Raw genomic sequence first — 24851 nt, 5'->3', positions numbered from 1 at the left:
TGAAGATTAATTAACATGAGTGTAGCACAAAGTAAAGGTGAAAGCAGTATTCTGACATGACAGTGCAATCAAAACACATTTTGCCACTACAATCTGTGAATAATTGTAACAACTGTCATTTTAATATTGGACAGACTAGTTGTGCAGCCCTAACCTGAAATCTGCTGTTTGTTCTGAATGAAAAACGTTAGTCTTTGGTAAACATTTTAATCCCATTTATAGATGCAATATGTTATTTCAGTTAAGACTGAATGTTACCACACGTTCCCATCATTAGAGCGCATTTAAAGTGTGGAGAAGTCTGTGAAGGTTCTCAGTCATCCAGGTCATCGTAGTCTAAGGAGCTTGCAAAGAAAAGCGTCTGGACTTCTTTGAGTTACTTGAAGACGTTTCACCTCTCATCCGAGAAGCTTCTTCAGTTCTAAGGGTCAAATGGTGGAGAGTCCAAGCTGTATTGAAGAATTTCTAACTTCATGTAGGCTAAACAGCGGCCTAGAATTAGACTCAAAACCCTGCAGTTGCCCAAAATAAAGGGGGCATTCATGTACCAGATTCAACAGAACTCCAGAAATAACTGCTAAGATGGGTCCAACACATCTGAGTTCATGCTGGAGGAACTGTGGGACACACTCTGCCAACCACACTCATATATTGTGGCTCTGCCCTAAACTCTGTGTATTCTGGAGGCAGATATTTGATGCTCTCAAAGACATTTTCCAAGGTAAATATTCCACTAAGTCCTACAGCAGCAGTGTTGGGAAGGATTGCAGAACATATTGACTGCAAAGCCAAAACTTACTTGCTAAATATATGACTCACTGCAGCCCTAAAATGCATAACTATCAGATGGTTAAAACCAGATATAATCTATGGATCCATGTCTGTCTGATGGAACAAATTACATACTCAGACTACAGAAACAAGTCTTTGAGAAACGGTGGGGACCCATGTTACCTTTACTATTACAATGAAGAACACCACCTAATTTTGTGAGCTCTCTCTCTCTACACACGCACACACGTGTGTGCTGGACATTCATGGCTGCTTTGTGTAGTTACAGTTGAATAGAGGAAGTGTAGGATGTATCACTGCTGATTCAAAATAACATGTAAGAGTTTGTGGAATGTTCTTTGTCTGTGTGTCTGTATATAAGATGTAAGGGCGGTGGCCACAATTCAGAGATGGTCCTGGTGTTTCACTGGGAAGCTCTCTCCACATTGTAATGTGTTTATTAAACCCGCTTCAAATCAAGCTCACTGGGTGCAGGTTATTGTTAAATTTTCCTCAACAATTTGGCGTTGTCAGGCTGGATTCCTCAGGTGAGTTTTGCTGAATCACTGGTATGTGGTGACTGGCCATCCTGAGGTAAAACTGCCTCAGTCCCACCGTTCCTTTGTTTTCAAAAAGGGGGAACGGCGGGGTGTGCTTCAGCAACTCACACATGCAGGAATTTTTAAAAGAACCAAGAGAGGCACTGCAGAGGATCTGCATCAGTGAGCTGTTTTGATTTGGGAGGGTTTTATACGGGTGTAATTCATGGTTTGTATCACTGCAGTGAAAACTGATGTTACTGATCACGAGAGAGGAACATATGTTAGTGACAAGTTTCTGTGTTGTGTCCCACCTGTATCTACACAGACCCTGTGGTCTATATCATGAGCACCTACACATTAAACAACTGTAACATTATAATGGCATCAAGCTCACACTGAGGCCTGTGGGGCACTATCAGCCAGTGAGACAACAGACAAATTTCAGTGTTTTAACATATGAATATTAAATACTTAAGGGCTACTTGTTTAAACAATGGAGGTGAACGATACATCATCATTTTACATGATAATATCACAGATGATAGACTAAATGAATAGATTTTAGGTGCTTGTGCATTCTTAAAGTCTGATATGTTGAACTGAACTGAGTGTGTCAGCTGTTCAAAGCCTCTCCCAGTCAGTGCTGTTCTCCATGCCTGTCTTACTGCACATGGTGTTATTAGCACAAACACTTTAAAAGGTGAACATTTAGGACTTACTGCAAATGTTACTATGTCAAAGTTTCTGTGACTCAAACAGAGGAAATTTTGATTTTTTTATTTCCACACCTAATTTATTTAAAAGTATTTAATAGCATATAACACCCAAAATATGCTTCGGTTCACATTTAACTCCAGAAAATCATCAATCAAAACGTGGATATTACCTGACCACAGATTCGTGGTGATGTCACTGCTCTTTTAACTGTTTGGTGTCTTTGCTTTGTTTGCTGGTTGTAGAAATGGTTTATTTGAGCTTTGAGCTGAGATTCAGAGGTTTCTGTGGACACTGCTCATGTCGGCACTTATATTTCTGACCTTTTCTTATAGCCGATTAGACATGATCTCCTCCCTTTTGCCCCCATTTTTGGTGGTGTAGGCACAAATGATCAGGCATGACATTTTCATAATAAATAAGATACTGCAAATAATTATTTGTGCGATTGAAGTGAATTGAAAATGTGTATGCAATCATACAGTTTTAAAGATTTGGCCTAAATAACGTTGGCGTGAATGAGTCTAAACATGATGACCAAACTAGTGACACACACACACACACACACACACACACACACACACACACACACACACACACACACACACACACACACACACACACAATGTTATGCCAGTTTCAGCTGAAACTATGTTTCAAACCATATTCTGGGTCTTTAGTTCACCATTTATGAGGTTTCAAGAAGAAAATAAAAGACAGATCTGAATGTTTGAAAATGTAAAGATGAGATGAAAAATACTCAAAGGATAAATTTAATTGGTTTATTATTTAGATAAGGTGAAAAAAGTTAAACAAACAAATAAATGAAGAAAAAAGGCAAAGGAGAGAAAACCCCAACAATCCCCTCTGAGCAAGCACTTGGCGACAGTGGGGAGGAAAAACTGCCTTTAAACGGGCAGAAACCTCCGGCAGAACCAGGCTCAGGAGGGACAGTCAACTGCCGGGACTGGTTGGGGGTTTTAAATGGATGATTCCTCATCCTTTTAAAACATCTTTGGTTGCATTTAAATGTAAAATGGGCAAAATTCATCGTGATCGTGACTCCTCACGTCAGCATGCTTGGTTACCCGACAACATTAAAACGACTTGCAAATATGTTTTAAATGGATGATTCCTCATCCATTTAAAACATCTTTGGTTGCATTTAAATGTAAAATGCGCAAAATTCCTCACGATCGTGACTCCTCACGTCAGCATGCTTGGTTACCCAACAACATTAAAACGACTTGCAAATATGTTTTAAATGGATGATTCCTCATCCATTTAAAACATCTTTGGTTGGGTTTAAATGTAAAATGCGCAAAATTCCTCGCGATCGTGACTCCTCACGTCAGCAGGCTTGGTTAGACGATCACAAAAAATGACTCGCAAAGATGTTTTAAGTGGATGATTCCTCATCCATTTAAAACATCTTTGGTTGCGTTTAAATGTAAAATGCGCAAAATTCCTCACGATCGTGACTCCTCATGTCAGCATGCTTGGTTAGACGATCACAAAAAAATGACTCGCAAAGATGTTTTAAGTGGATGATTCCTCATCCATTTAAAACATCTTTGGTTGCGTTTAAATGTAAAATGCGCAAAATTCCTCGCGATCGTGACTCCTCACGTCAGCAGGCTTGGTTAGACGATCACAAAAAAATGACTCGCAAAGATGTTTTAAGTGGATGATTCCTCATCCATTTAAAACATCTTTGGTGGAGTTTAAATGTAAAATGGGCAAAATTCCTCACGATCGTGACTCCTCACGTCAGCATGCATGGTTAGACGATCACAAAAAAATGACTCGCAAAGATGTTTTAAATGGATGAGGAATCATCCATTTAAAACATCTTTGGTTGGGTTTAAATGTAAAATGCGCAAAATTCCTCGCGATCGTGACTCCTCACGTCAGCATGCTTGGTTAGACGATCACAAAAAAATGACTCGCAAAGATGTTTTAAATGGATGATTCCTCATCCATTTAAAACATCTTTGGTGGAGTTTAAATGTAAAATGTGCAAAATTCCTCACGATCGTGACTCCTCACGTCAGCAGGCTTGGTTAGACGATCACAAAAAAATGACTCGCAAAGATATTTTAAATGGATGAGGAATCATCCATTTAAAACATCTTTGGTTGGGTTTAAATGTAAAATGTGCAAAATTCCTCACGATCGTGACTCCTCACGTCAGCAGGCTTGGTTAGACGATCACAAAAAATGACTCGCAAAGATGTTTTAAATGGATGATTCCTCATCCATTTAAAACATCTTTGGTTGCGTTTAAATGTAAAATGCGCAAAATTCCTCGCGATCGTGACTCCTCACGTCAGCAGGCTTGGTTAGACGATCACAAAAAAATGACTCGCAAAGATGTTTTAAATTGATGATTCCTCATCCATTTAAAACATCTTTGGTTGCGTTTAAATGTAAAATGAGCAAAATTCCTCGCGATCGTGACTCCTCACGTCAGCAGGCTTGGTTAGACGATCACAAAAAAATGACTCGCAAATATGTTATAAGTGGATGATTCCTCATCCATTTAAAACATCTTTGGTTGCGTTTAAATGTAAAATGCGCAAAATTCCTCGCGATCGTGACTCCTCACGTCAGCAGGCTTGGTTAGACGATCACAAAAAAATGACTCGCAAAGATGTTTTAAATGGATGATTCCTCATCCATTTAAAACATCTTTGGTTGCGTTTAAATGTAAAATGAGCAAAATTCTTCACGATCGTGACTCCTCATGTCAGCAGGCTTGGTTAGACGATCACAAAAAAATGACTCGCAAAGATGTTTTAAGTGGATGATTCCTCATCCATTTAAAACATCTTTGGTTGCGTTTAAATGTAAAATGCGCAAAATTCCTCGCGATCGTGACTCCTCACGTCAGCAGGCTTGGTTAGACGATCACAAAAAAATGACTCGCAAATATGTTTAAATGGATGATTCCTCATCCATTTAAAACATCTTTGGTTGCGTTTAAATGTAAAATGAGCAAAATTCCTCGCGATCGTGACTCCTCACGTCAGCAGGCTTGGTTAGACGATCACAAAAAAATGACTCGCAAAGATGTTTTAAATGGATGATTCCTCATCCATTTAAAACATCTTTGGTTGCGTTTAAATGTAAAATGCGCAAAATTCCTCGCGATCGTGACTCCTCACGTCAGCAGGCTTGGTTAGACGATCACAAAAAAATGACTCGCAAATATGTTTAAATGGATGATTCCTCATCCATTTAAAACATCTTTGGTTGCGTTTAAATGTAAAATGAGCAAAATTCCTCGCGATCGTGACTCCTCACGTCAGCATGCTTGGTTAGACGATCACAAAAAAAGGACTCGCAAAGATGTTTTAAGTGGATGATTCCTCATCCATTTAAAACATCTTTGGTTGCGTTTAAATGTAAAATGAGCAAAATTCCTCGCGATCGTGACTCCTCACGTCAGCAGGCTTGGTTAGACGATCACAAAAAAATGACTCGCAAAGATGTTTTAAGTGGATGATTCCTCATCCATTTAAAACATCTTTGGTTGCGTTTAAATGTAAAATGCGCAAAATTCCTCACGATCGTGACTCCTCATGTCAGCAGGCTTGGTTAGACGATCACAAAAAATGACTCGCAAATATGTTTAAATGGATGATTCCTCATCCATTTAAAACATCTTTGGTTGCGTTTAAATGTAAAATGCGCAAAATTCCTCACGATCGTGACTCCTCATGTCAGCAGGCTTGGTTAGACGATCACAAAAAATGACTCGCAAAGATGTTTTAAGTGGATGATTCCTCATCCATTTAAAACATCTTTGGTTGCGTTTAAATGTAAAATGTGCAAAATTCCTCGCGATCGTGACTCCTCACGTCAGCAGGCTTGGTTAGACGATCACAAAAAAAATGACTCGCAAAGATGTTTTAAATGGATGAGGAATCATCCATTTAAAACATCTTTGGTTGGGTTTAAATGTAAAATGCGCAAAATTCCTCGCGATCGTGACTCCTCACGTCAGCAGGCTTGGTTAGACGATCACAAAAAAATGACTCGCAAAGATGTTTTAAGTGGATGATTCCTCATCCATTTAAAACATCTTTGGTTGCGTTTAAATGTAAAATGAGCAAAATTCCTCGCGATCGTGACTCCTCACGTCAGCAGGCTTGGTTAGACGATCACAAAAAAATGACTCGCAAAGATGTTTTAAGTGGATGATTCCTCATCCATTTAAAACATCTTTGGTTGCGTTTAAATGTAAAATGCGCAAAATTCCTCACGATCGTGACTCCTCATGTCAGCAGGCTTGGTTAGACGATCACAAAAAATGACTCGCAAATATGTTTAAATGGATGATTCCTCATCCATTTAAAACATCTTTGGTTGCGTTTAAATGTAAAATGCGCAAAATTCCTCGCGATCGTGACTCCTCACGTCAGCAGGCTTGGTTAGACGATCACAAAAAAATGACTCGCAAAGATGTTTTAAGTGGATGATTCCTCATCCATTTAAAACATCTTTGGTGGAGTTTAAATGTAAAATGTGCAAAATTCCTCACGATCGTGACTCCTCATGTCAGCAGGCTTGGTTAGACGATCACAAAAAAAATGACTCGCAAAGATGTTTTAAATGGATGAGGAATCATCCATTTAAAACATCTTTGGTTGGGTTTAAATGTAAAATGCGCAAAATTCCTCGCGATCGTGACTCCTCACGTCAGCAGGCTTGGTTAGTCGATCACAAAAAATGACTCGCAAAGATGTTTTAAATGGATGATTCCTCATCCATTTAAAACATCTTTGGTTGCGTTTAAATGTAAAATGCGCAAAATTCCTCGCGATCGTGACTCCTCACGTCAGCAGGCTTGGTTAGACGATCACAAAAAAATGACTCGCAAATATGTTTTAAGTGGATGATTCCTCATCCATTTAAAACATCTTTGGTGGAGTTTAAATGTAAAATGGGCAAAATTCGTCGCGATCGTGACTCCTCACGTCAGCAGGCTTGGTTAGACGATCACAAAAAAATGACTCGCAAAGATGTTTTAAATGGATGATTCCTCATCCATTTAAAACATCTTTGGTTGCGTTTAAATGTAAAATGAGCAAAATTCCTCGCGATCGTGACTCCTCACGTCAGCAGGCTTGGTTAGACGATCACAAAAAATGACTCGCAAAGATGTTTTAAGTGGATGATTCCTCATCCATTTAAAACATCTTTGGTTGCGTTTAAATGTAAAATGCGCAAAATTCCTCACGATCGTGACTCCTCACGTCAGCAGGCTTGGTTAGACGATCACAAAAAAATGACTCGCAAAGATGTTTTAAGTGGATGATTCCTCATCCATTTAAAACATCTTTGGTTGCGTTTAAATGTAAAATGAGCAAAATTCCTCGCGATCGTGACTCCTCACGTCAGCATGCTTGGTTAGACGATCACAAAAAAATGACTCGCAAAGATGTTTTAAGTGGATGATTCCTCATCCATTTAAAACATCTTTGGTTGCGTTTAAATGTAAAATGAGCAAAATTCCTCGCGATCGTGACTCCTCACGTCAGCAGGCTTGGTTAGACGATCACAAAAAAATGACTCGCAAAGATGTTTTAAGTGGATGATTCCTCATCCATTTAAAACATCTTTGGTTGCGTTTAAATGTAAAATGCGCAAAATTCCTCGCGATCGTGACTCCTCACGTCAGCATGCTTGGTTAGACGATCACAAAAAAATGACTCGCAAAGATGTTTCAAGTGGATGATTCCTCATCCATTTAAAACATCTTTGGTTGCGTTTAAATGTAAAATGCGCAAAATTCCTCGCGATCGTGACTCCTCACGTCAGCATGCTTGGTTAGACGATCACAAAAAAATGACTCGCAAAGATGTTTTAAGTGGATGATTCCTCATCCATTTAAAACATCTTTGGTTGGGTTTAAATGTAAAATGAGCAAAATTCCTCGCGATCGTGACTCCTCACGTCAGCATGCTTGGTTAGACGATCACAAAAAAATGACTCGCAAAGATGTTTTAAGTGGATGATTCCTCATCCATTTAAAACATCTTTGGTTGCGTTTAAATGTAAAATGAGCAAAATTCCTCGCGATCGTGACTCCTCACGTCAGCAGGCTTGGTTAGACGATCACAAAAAAATGACTCGCAAAGATGTTTTAAGTGGATGATTCCTCATCCATTTAAAACATCTTTGGTTGCGTTTAAATGTAAAATGCGCAAAATTCCTCGCGATCGTGACTCCTCACGTCAGCATGCTTGGTTAGACGATCACAAAAAAATGACTCGCAAAGATGTTTCAAGTGGATGATTCCTCATCCATTTAAAACATCTTTGGTTGCGTTTAAATGTAAAATGCGCAAAATTCCTCGCGATCGTGACTCCTCACGTCAGCATGCTTGGTTAGACGATCACAAAAAAATGACTCGCAAAGATGTTTCAAGTGGATGATTCCTCATCCATTTAAAACATCTTTGGTTGCGTTTAAATGTAAAATGTGCAAAATTCCTCGCGATCGTGACTCCTCACGTCAGCATGCTTGGTTAGACGATCACAAAAAAATGACTCGCAAAGATGTTTTAAATGGATGAGGAATCATCCATTTAAAACATCTTTGGTTGGGTTTAAATGTAAAATGCGCAAAATTCCTCGCGATCGTGACTCCTCACGTCAGCATGCTTGGTTAGACGATCACAAAAAAATGACTCGCAAAGATGTTTTAAATGGATGAGGAATCATCCATTTAAAACATCTTTGGTTGGGTTTAAATGTAAAATGCGCAAAATTCCTCGCGATCGTGACTCCTCACGTCAGCATGCTTGGTTAGACGATCACAAAAAATGACTCGCAAAGATGTTTTAAATGGATGATTCCTCATCCATTTAAAACATCTTTGGTTGCGTTTAAATGTAAAATGCGCAAAATTCCTCGCGATCGTGACTCCTCACGTCAGCAGGCTTGGTTAGACGATCACAAAAAAATGACTCGCAAATATGTTTTAAGTGGATGATTCCTCATCCATTTAAAACATCTTTGGTTGGGTTTAAATGTAAAATGCGCAAAATTCCTCGCGATCGTGACTCCTCACGTCAGCATGCTTGGTTAGACGATCACAAAAAATGACTCGCAAAGATGTTTTAAATGGATGATTCCTCATCCATTTAAAACATCTTTGGTTGGGTTTAAATGTAAAATGAGCAAAATTCCTCGCGATCGTGACTCCTCACGTCAGCATGCTTGGTTAGACGATCACAAAAAATGACTCGCAAAGATGTTTTAAATGGATGATTCCTCATCCATTTAAAACATCTTTGGTTGCGTTTAAATGTAAAATGAGCAAAATTCCTCGCGATCGTGACTCCTCACGTCAGCAGGCTTGGTTAGACGATCACAAAAAAATGACTCGCAAATATGTTTAAATGGATGATTCCTCATCCATTTAAAACATCTTTGGTTGGGTTTAAATGTAAAATGAGCAAAATTCCTCGCGATCGTGACTCCTCACGTCAGCATGCTTGGTTAGACGATCACAAAAAATGACTCGCAAAGATGTTTTAAATGGATGATTCCTCATCCATTTAAAACATCTTTGGTGGAGTTTAAATGTAAAATGAGCAAAATTCCTCGCGATCGTGACTCCTCACGTCAGCAGGCTTGGTTAGACGATCACAAAAAAATGACTCGCAAAGATGTTTTAAGTGGATGATTCCTCATCCATTTAAAACATCTTTGGTTGCGTTTAAATGTAAAATGCGCAAAATTCCTCGCGATCGTGACTCCTCACGTCAGCAGGCTTGGTTAGACGATCACAAAAAATGACTCGCAAATATGTTTAAATGGATGATTCCTCATCCATTTAAAACATCTTTGGTTGCGTTTAAATGTAAAATGAGCAAAATTCCTCGCGATCGTGACTCCTCACGTCAGCATGCTTGGTTAGACGATCACAAAAAATGACTCGCAAAGATGTTTTAAATGGATGAGGAATCATCCATTTAAAACATCTTTGGTGGAGTTTAAATGTAAAATGGGCAAAATTCGTCGCGATCGTGACTCCTCACGTCAGCAGGCTTGGTTAGACGATCACAAAAAAATGACTCGCAAAGATGTTTTAAATGGATGATTCCTCATCCATTTAAAACATCTTTGGTTGCGTTTAAATGTAAAATGCGCAAAATTCCTCACGATCGTGACTCCTCATGTCAGCATGCTTGGTTAGACGATCACAAAAAAATGACTCGCAAAGATGTTTTAAGTGGATGATTCCTCATCCATTTAAAACATCTTTGGTTGCGTTTAAATGTAAAATGAGCAAAATTCCTCGCGATCGTGACTCCTCACGTCAGCATGCTTGGTTAGACGATCACAAAAAATGACTCGCAAAGATGTTTTAAATGGATGATTCCTCATCCATTTAAAACATCTTTGGTTGCGTTTAAATGTAAAATGAGCAAAATTCCTCGCGATCGTGACTCCTCACGTCAGCAGGCTTGGTTAGACGATCACAAAAAAATGACTCGCAAATATGTTTAAATGGATGATTCCTCATCCATTTAAAACATCTTTGGTTGCGTTTAAATGTAAAATGAGCAAAATTCCTCGCGATCGTGACTCCTCACGTCAGCATGCTTGGTTAGACGATCACAAAAAATGACTCGCAAAGATGTTTTAAATGGATGAGGAATCATCCATTTAAAACATCTTTGGTGGAGTTTAAATGTAAAATGGGCAAAATTCGTCGCGATCGTGACTCCTCACGTCAGCATGCTTGGTTAGACGATCACAAAAAAATGACTCGCAAAGATGTTTTAAATGGATGATTCCTCATCCATTTAAAACATCTTTGGTTGCGTTTAAATGTAAAATGCGCAAAATTCCTCACGATCGTGACTCCTCATGTCAGCATGCTTGGTTAGACGATCACAAAAAAATGACTCGCAAAGATGTTTTAAGTGGATGATTCCTCATCCATTTAAAACATCTTTGGTTGCGTTTAAATGTAAAATGCGCAAAATTCCTCGCGATCGTGACTCCTCACGTCAGCAGGCTTGGTTAGACGATCACAAAAAATGACTCGCAAATATGTTTAAATGGATGATTCCTCATCCATTTAAAACATCTTTGGTTGCGTTTAAATGTAAAATGCGCAAAATTCCTCGCGATCGTGACTCCTCACGTCAGCATGCTTGGTTAGACGATCACAAAAAAATGACTCGCAAAGATGTTTTAAGTGGATGATTCCTCATCCATTTAAAACATCTTTGGTGGAGTTTAAATGTAAAATGTGCAAAATTCCTCACGATCGTGACTCCTCACGTCAGCAGGCTTGGTTAGACGATCACAAAAAAAATGACTCGCAAAGATGTTTTAAATGGATGAGGAATCATCCATTTAAAACATCTTTGGTTGGGTTTAAATGTAAAATGCGCAAAATTCCTCGCGATCGTGACTCCTCACGTCAGCAGGCTTGGTTAGACGATCACAAAAAAATGACTCGCAAATATGTTTTAAGTGGATGATTCCTCATCCATTTAAAACATCTTTGGTGGAGTTTAAATGTAAAATGGGCAAAATTCGTCGCGATCGTGACTCCTCACGTCAGCAGGCTTGGTTAGACGATCACAAAAAAATGACTCGCAAAGATGTTTTAAATTGATGATTCCTCATCCATTTAAAACATCTTTGGTGGAGTTTAATTGTAAAATGGGCAAAATTCCTCGCGATCGTGACTCCTCACGTCAGCATGCTTGGTTAGACGATCTCAAAAAAATGACTCGCAAAGATGTTTTAAGTGGATGATTCCTCATCCATTTAAAACATCTTTGGTTGCGTTTAAATGTAAAATGCGCAAAATTCCTCACGATCGTGACTCCTCACGTCAGCAGGCTTGGTTAGACGATCACAAAAAAATGACTCGCAAAGATGTTTTAAGTGGATGATTCCTCATCCATTTAAAACATCTTTGGTTGCGTTTAAATGTAAAATGAGCAAAATTCCTCGCGATCGTGACTCCTCACGTCAGCATGCTTGGTTAGACGATCACAAAAAAATGACTCGCAAAGATGTTTTAAGTGGATGATTCCTCATCCATTTAAAACATCTTTGGTTGCGTTTAAATGTAAAATGAGCAAAATTCCTCGCGATCGTGACTCCTCACGTCAGCAGGCTTGGTTAGACGATCACAAAAAAATGACTCGCAAATATGTTTAAATGGATGATTCCTCATCCATTTAAAACATCTTTGGTTGCGTTTAAATGTAAAATGCGCAAAATTCCTCGCGATCGTGACTCCTCACGTCAGCATGCTTGGTTAGACGATCACAAAAAAATGACTCGCAAAGATGTTTTAAGTGGATGATTCCTCATCCATTTAAAACATCTTTGGTTGCGTTTAAATGTAAAATGCGCAAAATTCCTCGCGATCGTGACTCCTCACGTCAGCATGCTTGGTTAGACGATCACAAAAAAATGACTCGCAAATATGTTTAAATGGATGATTCCTCATCCATTTAAAACATCTTTGGTTGCGTTTAAATGTAAAATGAGCAAAATTCCTCGCGATCGTGACTCCTCACGTCAGCATGCTTGGTTAGACGATCACAAAAAAATGACTCGCAAAGATGTTTTAAGTGGATGATTCCTCATCCATTTAAAACATCTTTGGTTGCGTTTAAATGTAAAATGAGCAAAATTCCTCACGATCGTGACTCCTCACGTCAGCATGCTTGGTTAGACGATCACAAAAAATGACTCGCAAAGATGTTTTAAATGGATGATTCCTCATCCATTTAAAACATCTTTGGTTGCGTTTAAATGTAAAATGCGCAAAATTCCTCGCGATCGTGACTCCTCACGTCAGCAGGCTTGGTTAGACGATCACAAAAAAATGACTCGCAAATATGTTTAAATGGATGATTCCTCATCCATTTAAAACATCTTTGGTTGCGTTTAAATGTAAAATGCGCAAAATTCCTCACGATCGTGACTCCTCACGTCAGCAGGCTTGGTTAGACGATCACAAAAAATGACTCGCAAATATGTTTAAATGGATGATTCCTCATCCATTTAAAACATCTTTGGTGGAGTTTAAATGTAAAATGTGCAAAATTCCTCGCGATCGTGACTCCTCACGTCAGCAGGCTTGGTTAGACGATCACAAAAAAATGACTCGCAAAGATGTTTTAAGTGGATGATTCCTCATCCATTTAAAACATCTTTGGTTGCGTTTAAATGTAAAATGAGCAAAATTCCTCGCGATCGTGACTCCTCACGTCAGCATGCTTGGTTAGACGATCACAAAAAAATGACTCGCAAAGATGTTTTAAGTGGATGATTCCTCATCCATTTAAAACATCTTTGGTTGCGTTTAAATGTAAAATGAGCAAAATTCCTCGCGATCGTGACTCCTCACGTCAGCAGGCTTGGTTAGACGATCACAAAAAAATGACTCGCAAAGATGTTTAAATGGATGATTCCTCATCCATTTAAAACATCTTTGGTTGCGTTTAAATGTAAAATGCGCAAAATTCCTCGCGATCGTGACTCCTCACGTCAGCATGCTTGGTTAGACGATCACAAAAAAATGACTCGCAAAGATGTTTTAAGTGGATGATTCCTCATCCATTTAAAGCATCTTTGGTTGCGTTTAAATGTAAAATGCGCAAAATTCTTCACGATCGTGACTCCTCAAGCATGCTTGGTTAGACGATCACAAAAAAATGACTCGCAAAGATGTTTTAAATGGATGATTCCTCATCCATTTAAAACATCTTTGGTTGCGTTTAAATGTAAAATGCGCAAAATTCCTCGCGATCGTGACTCCTCACGTCAGCAGGCTTGGTTAGACGATCACAAAAAAATGACTCGCAAAGATGTTTAAATGGATGATTCCTCATCCATTTAAAACATCTTTGGTTGCGTTTAAATGTAAAATGCGCAAAATTCCTCGCGATCGTGACTCCTCACGTCAGCAGGCTTGGTTAGACGATCACAAAAAAATGACTCGCAAAGATGTTTAAATGGATGATTCCTCATCCATTTAAAACATCTTTGGTTGCGTTTAAATGTAAAATGCGCAAAATTCCTCGCGATCGTGACTCCTCACGTCAGCAGGCTTGGTTAGACGATCACAAAAAAATGACTCGCAAAGATGTTTTAAGTGGATGATTCCTCATCCATTTAAAACATCTTTGGTTGCGTTTAAATGTAAAATGCGCAAAATTCCTCGCGATCGTGACTCCTCACGTCAGCAGGCTTGGTTAGACGATCACAAAAAAATGACTCGCAAAGATGTTTAAATGGATGATTCCTCATCCATTTAAAACATCTTTGGTTGCGTTTAAATGTAAAATGCGCAAAATTCCTCGCGATCGTGACTCCTCACGTCAGCAGGCTTGGTTAGACGATCACAAAAAATGACTCGCAAAGATGTTTTAAGTGGATGATTCCTCATCCATTTAAAACATCTTTGGTTGGGTTTAAATGTAAAATGCGCAAAATTCCTCGCGATCGTGACTCCTCACGTCAGCATGCTTGGTTAGACGATCACAAAAAAATGACTCGCAAAGATGTTTTAAGTGGATGATTCCTCATCCATTTAAAACATCTTTGGTTGCGTTTAAATGTAAAATGCGCAAAATTCCTCGCGATCGTGACTCCTCACGTCAGCAGGCTTGGTTAGACGATCACAAAAAAATGACTCGCAAATATGTTTAAATGGATGATTCCTCATCCATTTAAAACATCTTTGGTTGCGTTTAAATGTAAAATGAGCAAAATTCCTCGCGATCGTGACTCCTCACGTCAGCATGCTTGGTTAGACGATCACAAAAAAATGACTCGCAAAGATGTTTTAAGTGGATGATTCCTCATCCATTTAAAACATCTTTGGTTGCGTTTAAATGTAAAATGAGCAAAATTCCTCACGATCGTGACTCCTCACGTCAGCATGCTTGGTTAGACGATCACAAAAAATGACTCGCAAAGATGTTTTAAATGGATGATTCCTCATCCATTTAAAACATCTTTGGTGGAGTTTAAATGTAAAATGTGCAAAATTCCTCACGATCGTGACTCCTCACGTCAGCAGGCTTGGTTAGACGATCACAAAAAAAATGACTCGCAAAGATGTTTTAAATGGATGATTCCTCATCCATTTAAAACATCTTTGGTTGGGTTTAAATGTAAAATGCGCAAAATTCCTCGCGATCGTGACTCCTCACGTCAGCAGGCTTGGTTAGACGATCACAAAAAAATGACTCGCAAAGATGTTTTAAATGGATGATTCCTCATCCATTTAAAACATCTTTGGTGGCGTTTAAATGTAAAATGCGCAAAATTCCTCGCGATCGTGACTCCTCACGTCGGCATGCTTGGTTAGACGATCACAAAAAAATGACTCGCAAATATGTTTAAATGGATGATTCCTCATCCATTTAAAACATCTTTGGTGGAGTTTAAATGTAAAATGTGCAAAATTCCTCGCGATCGTGACTCCTCACGTCAGCAGGCTTGGTTAGACGATCACAAAAAATGACTCGCAAAGATGTTTTAAGTGGATGATTCCTCATCCATTTAAAACATCTTTGGTTGCGTTTAAATGTAAAATGAGCAAAATTCCTCGCGATCGTGACTCCTCACGTCAGCAGGCTTGGTTAGACGATCACAAAAAAATGACTCGCAAAGATGTTTTAAGTGGATGATTCCTCATCCATTTAAAACATCTTTGGTTGCGTTTAAATGTAAAATGAGCAAAATTCCTCGCGATCGTGACTCCTCACGTCAGCAGGCTTGGTTAGACGATCACAAAAAAATGACTCGCAAATATGTTTAAATGGATGATTCCTCATCCATTTAAAACATCTTTGGTTGCGTTTAAATGTAAAATGCGCAAAATTCCTCGCGATCGTGACTCCTCACGTCAGCATGCTTGGTTAGACGATCACAAAAAAATGACTCGCAAAGATGTTTTAAGTGGATGATTCCTCATCCATTTAAAGCATCTTTGGTTGCGTTTAAATGTAAAATGCGCAAAATTCTTCACGATCGTGACTCCTCAAGCATGCTTGGTTAGACGATCACAAAAAAATGACTCGCAAAGATGTTTTAAATGGATGATTCCTCATCCATTTAAAACATCTTTGGTTGCGTTTAAATGTAAAATGCGCAAAATTCCTCGCGATCGTGACTCCTCACGTCAGCAGGCTTGGTTAGACGATCACAAAAAAATGACTCGCAAAGATGTTTAAATGGATGATTCCTCATCCATTTAAAACATCTTTGGTTGCGTTTAAATGTAAAATGCGCAAAATTCCTCGCGATCGTGACTCCTCACGTCAGCAGGCTTGGTTAGACGATCACAAAAAAATGACTCGCAAAGATGTTTTACATGGATGATTCCTCATCCATTTAAAACATCTTTGGTTGCGTTTAAATGTAAAATGCGCAAAGTTCCTCGCGATCGTGACTCCTCACGTCAGCAGGCTTGGTTAGACGATCACAAAAAATGACTCGCAAAGATGTTTTAAATGGATGATTCCTCATCCATTTAAAACATCTTTGGTTGCGTTTAAATGTAAAATGCGCAAAATTCCTCGCGATCGTGACTCCTCACGTCAGCATGCTTGGTTAGACGATCACAAAAAAATGACTCGCAAAGATGTTTTAAATGGATGAGGAATCATCCATTTAAAACATCTTTGGTTGCGTTTAAATGTAAAATGAGCAAAATTCCTCGCGATCGTGACTCCTCACGTCAGCAGGCTTGGTTAGACGATCACAAAAAAATGACTCGCAAAGATGTTTTACATGGATGATTCCTCATCCATTTAAAGCATCTTTGGTGGCGTTTAAATGTAAAATGCGCAAAATTCCTCGTTTTACGTAGGACTCCTCACGTCAGCATGCATGGTTAGACGATCACAAAAAAATTACTCGCAAAGATGTTTTAAATGGATGATTCCTCATCCATTTAAAACATCTTTGGTTGCATTTAAATGTAATATGCGCAAAATTCCTCGCGATCGTGACTCCTCACGTCAGCAGGCTTGGTTAGACGATCACAACAAAACGACTCGCAAAGATGTTTTAAGTGGATGATTCCTCATCCATTTAAAACATCTTTGGTTGCGTTTAAATGTAAAATGCGCAAAATTCCTCGCTATCGTGACTCCTCACGTCAGCATGCATCTTTGGCTCTCCAACGGGAGATTGAGAGACCAGCGTTGGACTGGTTTCCTCTCCACTTGGTGACAGTGGGGAGGAAAAACTGCCTGTAAACGAGGACAAACCTCCGGCAGAACCAGGCTCAGGAGGGGACAGTCAACTGCCGGGACTGGTTGGTGGGGTTAACAGAGGTGGAGCAAGACGAGGCTACATCAGGTGAGGAAGCCGTAGCGTCTCTCCTCTGGAACAAGTGGAACCATTTTTTCTTTACGTACTTTCTTACTTTTCCAGGAGCGCTTTTCTTCTCCAGGATGATTTCTCAGCTCGTGGATGGTTTCTGATGCTGCTGCTGAAACGAACTGAAACTTGCTGTTGCTCACCCCTATTTAAAGAAAAACATCAAAGGATTCTTAAGATCTATGACATCATCACTCCCTAAGCCAATGAGATTGTCGCTTTGGAGCGTGATGTCACAGGAGGCGGGCCACGCCCCCCGCCGCCATGACAGCTTCAGCTATGGTTCGTACGTGTTGTGTAGTCGGTTGCAACGTTAGATCTCACGATCGTGAAGGCAAGAAACTGGATAATGGGCTCTTTTCATCGTTTTCCATCCTGGCGGCGACGTGAGGGATCCCATGTATCCGATATCACCAAACAAAGACGCCAGGCATGGATTGCAGCGGTGAGACGAGCGGATATCGAGTTCCGTGCAATCTCCAGCTTTTTGTTGGTTTGCTCGCGGCATTTTCTCTCCGGTGAGTTCTAAATTAATTCATATCACTATTAAAAGGCGTTTAGTGTTTTTTCTCAATGCGCTGCGGTCATAGATAATGAGATAAAACATGCTAACGTGTGATGCTGCACAACCACGTCATGTCGACTGAGTAGCTTTTGATTTGGCATTATTTCAGGCAAACCAGCATATGAAATGGATGTAACAAATCCAGACTGGGCACCAACACTGGGGCACGACGACAAACCTGTGTCAGACTCGGACCGGCACGCAAGGCGTATGCAACAGAAGCGAAAAAGAGCACCCATTGCAGGTAAACACCCCCCCCCGTCCAAAAACATACTAAATTGCTCTTATGGTACACTAATCCACACATAACTTAAAGATGAATCACACACATGTCATTGGAATATTGGTGTACATTAACCTTTTGTCTATGCACTATTTTTATCTTACAGGCTTGATGATTGATGAAGGTCTGACAGAAGAACAACAACAAAATAACCATGTCATGGAGGCAGTGGACAGCAATTGTGTTGGACAAGTGGAGGTTGACGTACCAGCTGCAAATGTGGACAGTGGTGATGGAGTGACAGCGTCACGGAAGCTGAAGGGCAGACGAAGGATTGTGTGTGCAGTCAACAGGGCAGAGCAGAAATAAACCGGCTGTTGGAGGAGAACAGACTGCTTCGAGCACAGTTGCAAAAGACAGAGCTGAATGAAACTTTCTTAAAGGACGATACCGAAAAAGTAAGATATTACACTGGACTACATTGTTATGCTGTCTTAATGTCCCTCTTCAACACTGTCAAAGATTTCCTGCCAATATCAAAGAAACTGACAGGTTTCCAAATGCTCTTACTCACACTAATGCGTCTGAGACTTGATCTTCCAGTCCAGCATCTTTTCATCTGTTCGATGTGTCCCACAAAACACTGTCTTCTGTCTTCACCGATACCATTGATGTTTTGTATGCCGACTTAGGAGCACTGGTGCACTGGCCTGAGAGGCACTGTCTGCAGGCGACAATGCCTCCACAGTTTACTGAAACTTTTGGAAAACGAGTAGCCATCATTGTTGACTGTTTTGAGATTCGAACAGAAAGACCATCTAATTTAAAGGCACGCGCACAAACATACTCTCATTACAAGGGTACACACACCATAAAATACCTCATCGGGATTACACCCCATGGAGCTATTTCTTTCATTTCCAGGGGATGGGGGGGTCGTGCATCAGATAAACACATCACAGAGAGATGTGGCATTCTTCAAAAGCTGTTACCAGGGGACGTAGTATTGGCTGACAGAGGCTTTGACATCAGAGATGCTGCAGGAATGATGTGTGCACAGGTCAAGATTCCAGCTTTCACAAAAGGCTACGACGTGCCCACCTGAGAATTCACGTTGAGCGAGTAGCAGGTAGTTTGCGCAACAAGTTCAAAATGTTACACACTACAATGCCAATCCGATTACTCTTATCATGTGACGATTGATAAGATCGTTAAGGTTTGCTGTGTTTTTGTTAATATGTGCCCCAGTGTTGTTGTCAAACCAGGGCCAAATGACACTTGCTCCTGTTGAGTATTCTTAAAGCTGTTTTTTTGGATGTACAGTACATTGTAAATAGTTGTACTTTGTGTGAAGTTGTTTTAATAAAACAAAAAAGAATAGTATATTTGTTTGTTTTTCTTTATTATAGATCTATTCACATGTACACAGCAATCACATAAAAATGAAATGCAAACTATTTACATCGCACCACACAGCTGTCATCAATCTTTAACCACAACATGAAACATTACAGGCTATTTAGAGCAGCACGTTGTTTCGAGAAGTATTTCCCAACAAGTTCAGGAAGGCACACTTTACGAAAGAAGTCTTGTGCTTGCTTTAAGCGCGGTTTCCAGAAATCCACAGCAGGGAAGACGCGAATCACAGCAAGGTCTCTCTGTGTCCACACAACGAGGTCACAGTGGTTGGCGCCCGTAACAATTTTTTCAAAGTACCGTCTCTTGGCGTCTTGCACAATCGGTCGCGATACAGCCCTTTGTCTTTTGCGCTGATTTTGAGCATGGTTCTGGCAGTCCCGAATCCAACACTCCAACACTGTGTGCTTGTTTTGCTTTCTGGCCTACTGACATGGCGCCGTGATCCCACAATGCACTGCGGCGTGATGTCAACTCCAAAGCCCTATTTTTTTTTAAACTGTTTTCAAACTTAACTTAAAATTTCAGTGTTTTATTTGTATATTTGTATATTGCAAAATCACAATAATCTTCCAATTTAGAACTACAAGTAAAAAAAATTTATTTTCATAAACCACGCAGAGCCGCACCATAAGGACTAAAGAGCCGCGTGCGGTTGCCGACCCCTGATCTAAAGGGTTTAACAAAAAGCTTCCTGCTGGAAAATGAAATGTCCCCACTGGGCGATCGTGGCTCAAGAGTTGGGGGTTCGCCTTGTAATCGGAAGGTTGCTGGTTTGAGCCCCGGCTTGGACAGTCTTGGTCGTTGTGTCCTTGGGTAAGACACTTCACCCGTTGCCTACTGGTGGTGGTCAGAGGGCCTGGTGGCATCAGTATCCGGCAGCCTCGCCTCTGTTAGTGAAAGTGAAACATGCTTTCATCTGTTTTTGGTAATGTGCTGGAAAAGCTTGAAAATTGACCTTGAATGTGCTTAAAAAGTGCTTACAGTTATTATTACAGTTTATAGCAGGACTTTCATGGCAACAGCTAATCTTTATTTTGTTTACTGGGAAATGAAATGCTGCCAATTCACAAAGCTGTGTTTCAGCCGCACTTCCTGTTATAGACTTGTGATGCACACAGGCTCTGTTCCAGCACTCAGCATGTTCTTCCTCATTTTCTCCACCAGGGGGAGTTCCTAAACTATGACATCCTGATAGGAGTGAACCAGGGAGAGGGGCTGAAGTTTGTGGACGACAGTGAGGACAACGACGGCATCTCAGCTGCGGCGTTCGACTACACCATCTCCAACTTTGTTGACAACCTCTACGGATACCCAGAGGGTGAGGACGCCACCTCTGTACACTGCCACTTTTTCAGTTATTCCATTTTACAGCCTCCTCTCACTTAACTGCATTTTGCAGCATCATCAGGTTTTGTCTTATTAGGAGCCGCGTTTGTTGATCTGTTAGTTTTTTTCTGTTTGCTGTATTCATTAAAATAAACGGATAATCATCAAAATGACAAATGTGGACAATTATCAAAGCTTACATTACAGTTCTGACAGCTTGAGTTCACATGAATTTTCAAAAGAATATAAAAACCTGTGAAAGTGCTTTAAGCGTTTAAAACATGCGAGTAAAGAATGGAATCCGTAACATGTGAGCCCAGTGAAGTGCATCAAACAAGACAAGCGTGCTAAAGAGAGCCACTCATCCACATCACGCCTTAACCTTTGAGGCTCTGTGGGCAGTAATGCTATCATCCCCCAGGTAGTCGGCTCCCAGTCTCAGTGTCTGTGTTTCTGACAGATCGGCCTGCGAACCCCTCACAGCCGGACCACAGTCACAGTACAGACATGTTTGGATAATGCAGTCATGCTTCCTCTCTGTGCCTGTCACTCGTTCTGTTATCTGAAAGACTTTTTTTTTTCCTCTCTAGATTTCTCACTCGCTTCCTGGCTCTTGGTTCATCTCACCAACATTTGCTTTGGTTTCATATCTTTTGATCAGACCGATCTCTTAAAAAATGTCTTGCACTGCTGTTACTTTACTCTAAGCAGTTTTTCACTTTTATCTTTCTTCCCCCTCCTTTTGTCTCCTCCTGTGCTTCTTCACCAGGCAAAGACATCCTGAGGGAGACCATTAAGTTCATGTACACAGACTGGGCGGACAGGGACAACGGCGACATGCGGCGGAAGACTCTGTTGGCCCTGTTTACGGACCACCAGTGGGTGGCACCAGCTGTGGCCACTGCCAAACTCCATGCTGAGTTTCAGTCCCCAGTTTACTTTTACACGTTCTACCACCACTGCCACACCGAGACGCGGCCCGAGTGGGCCGACGCCGCGGAGACGAGATAACTTACGTGTTCGGCGTACCGATGATCGGTGCCACGGACCTGTTCCCGTGCAACTTCTCCAAGAACGATGTGATGCTGAGCGCTGTGGTCATGACTTACTGGACTAACTTCGCAAAGACTGGGTAGGCCTCATGTCGTAGTGTAAACTGTACACGTTACTGTATGTTCTCTGACAGCCTTCTAGTCATCTTGAATACGTGAATCTGGGTTGCTAGTTTAATTCTCGTGTGGCTTTGAAGAATTGAACACTGGTTCACCAAAAGCATCCAGATCCCAGAGCAGCCGGTTGGTCTTAGATAGTTGAAAGGTTGCACAGAGAATGGGCCTCCTGTCTGTATTCAGTGTATTGATGCCACATGTTACTTATAATGGAGACTGAATATAACTTTGAACTGAAACGTTTAACCTTTATGCTCCACCAGGGACCCCAACCTGCCCGTCCCTCAGGACACCAAGTTCATTCATACCAAGCCCAACCGCTTCGAGGAGGTCATCTGGACCAAGTTCAACTCGAAGGACAAGCAGTACCTTCACATCGGTTTGAAACCTCGTGTCAGAGACAACTACAGAGCTAACAAAGTGGCCTTTTGGCTGGAATTAGTCCCTCATCTTCACAGCCTGCACGACGTGCTCTTTCCCACCACTACGCGCTCCCCCGCAGGCCGTGACCCCGGCACCATGAGGCCCAGGAACAACGTTCCTCGAACCACTCGTCATCCTTACCCTACCTTCCCGTCAGATCCCGAGCCCGAGGGCTCAGAGCGCCCGCCCCAGGACCTCTTTCCCGGAGACACCCGCGACTACTCCACCGAACTGAGCGTGACAGTTGCAGTTGGAGCGTCGCTCCTCTTCCTCAACATCCTGGCCTTCGCCGCCCTTTACTACAAGCGTGACAAGCGGCACGAGATGCGCCGGCACCGGCTGTCCCCTCAGCGGGGCGGCCCCGCCAACGACCTGGCTCACAGCCAGGAGGAGGAGATCATGTCCCTGCAGATGAAGCACTCGGAGCACGACGCTCACCACGACATGGAGCCCCTGCGACCCCACGACATCCTGCGGCCCGCCTGCCCTCCCGACTACACCCTGGCACTGCGCCGTGCCCCCGACGACGTGCCGCTGATGACGCCAAACACCATCACCATGATCCCCAGCACCATCACCAGCATGCAGCCTCTTCACGCCTTCAACACATTCCCCTCCACCGGCCACAACAACACCCTGCCCCACCCCCACTCCACCACCAGGGTATAGTAGGGACAGGCCCGACACAGCGCCACCTAGGGACCAGGAACACTGGCTCTGCTACCGCTCTGGAAGGGAGGCCTCTAGACGTGGGCCTTCGTTCTGTCCTCTTATTCTCTTCTTTCTCCAAAAGCAACTACACCTGCTGCGTCATGTGCTGTAAAACTTGGCAGCTCCCTCCACTGGTGGCATGTGGAGGTGCAACTGAAGTGTACAGCAGCAGATGAGCAGTTTGGGGTGGGGGTGGGGTGGGTGACTCAGATCTTTCAAAGATACTGTTTTCAAAGACGGTCTGCTGTTTCCAGGCTCAAGACCTCCAACATTTGTCAAAGGGATGAATGCTCTCTCGCTCCTCGCTGTTTTCTCTTTTTTACGTTGGCGTCATCTCTTTTTCCATCTCCTGTGTGTTATGTGCACATTATGCTTCTCTTTTCTACATCCGTGTTTTACTACTGCTCTCTTCCTCTCATTTGACACGCCTCCCTCCTGCTCTTCTCTAAAAATTCCCGATCTGCTGAGCAGTTTGGAGGGGGGAGGCGTACACTAAACATATAACTATAAAAACACTCATATCTTTCATTCTACCAGCATTTTTAGGTGCCAAGTAAGTACTGCTGTGTTTCATTTCTCATCGAGGGAGCAGAAAAATGAAAGAAAAATAGAGTATCGCTATTTACCGTCAACTAACAGAGTTCTGTCATGTTCTCGTGACAAAGTGCCAAACTGGCCTCAGTCGTGTTTTTCTTTCTTTCATCTTCTCTTTTTTTGTTGTTTTGTTTGAAGCATTTGTTTAATTGTTGTTTTTTATTGTGTGGAAATAATTTTTCTGAAAATATAGATATAGAGAAATGATATTATATATAGTTCTATATAAAATGTGTACAAAGGAGAAAGTATATAAAAGGGTTTTCTCAGTGGGGGATCTATGCATGAATTATTTTTAAAGACGCGGGGAAAAGGACACTGTACCTGTCGATGCACGTTTCCCAAAATCTAAACGAGTCATATCGCTCCATGTTTGCTACTTTTGGTTTTTGGTTTTCTCCCGCAGAGTAAGAGCATCGCAGGAGCTCCTGAAGTCAAACGACGCCTCCCAGCACTCATTTATTAAAACGGAGTCGATGCCAAAAGTCTTAAACGTTAGAATCAAAGCAACAGCTGTGAACTCAGTCATGGTGTCATGTGCAGCCTTCATCTTACTGTCACTACTTTTTCATTTTAGGGTACGTGAGGTAAAGCGTCCGTCGATGTAGCTTGATTGTACAAAATTATTTTTCTACGTTATTAACAAAACAGAGCAGAGACTGATGCTGCTCCTGTCTGACCCCCTTGTGTATGGCACGTGTGTGTGTGTGTGTGTGTGTGTGTGTAGGAGCGGCAGTCGCTGTGTGAGTGTGATATCACATCTGCATCACTCAAGCGTAGGCGGGCCCGCGTCAGACAACAATAAACAAAAAGCAGAAAAAGGCCAACAGTAAAAACTCAGACTCCAGCATGAGCTCCTTCCTGCTGCTTAACCAATCACCTTCCTCCATATCATCACTGCTCCCTCCCTCCTCCTCTCTCCATCCTACACCACCTTTGTTATTTAACACCGACCCCCCCAATCTGATAATCAGACAAATTCCCAAACACCTGACTTCACTG

At 41.4% G+C, this 24851-nt stretch overlaps 1 pseudogene; it reads left to right on the top strand.

The window, feature by feature from the left end:
- Nucleotides 1–18500: 18500 nt before the first annotated feature.
- On the top strand, nt 18501–23424 carry LOC146675343 (neuroligin-2-like; annotated as a pseudogene).
- Nucleotides 23425–24851: the final 1427 nt, after the last annotated feature.

This window comes from Rhamphochromis longiceps, linkage group LG3, assembly GCF_057381845.1.
Source record: "Rhamphochromis longiceps isolate RC_006_pf linkage group LG3, R_longiceps_female_GT1.1, whole genome shotgun sequence".
NCBI classification, from domain to species: domain Eukaryota; kingdom Metazoa; phylum Chordata; class Actinopteri; order Cichliformes; family Cichlidae; genus Rhamphochromis; species Rhamphochromis longiceps.
This window is presented reverse-complemented; position numbering and strand designations above follow the sequence as displayed.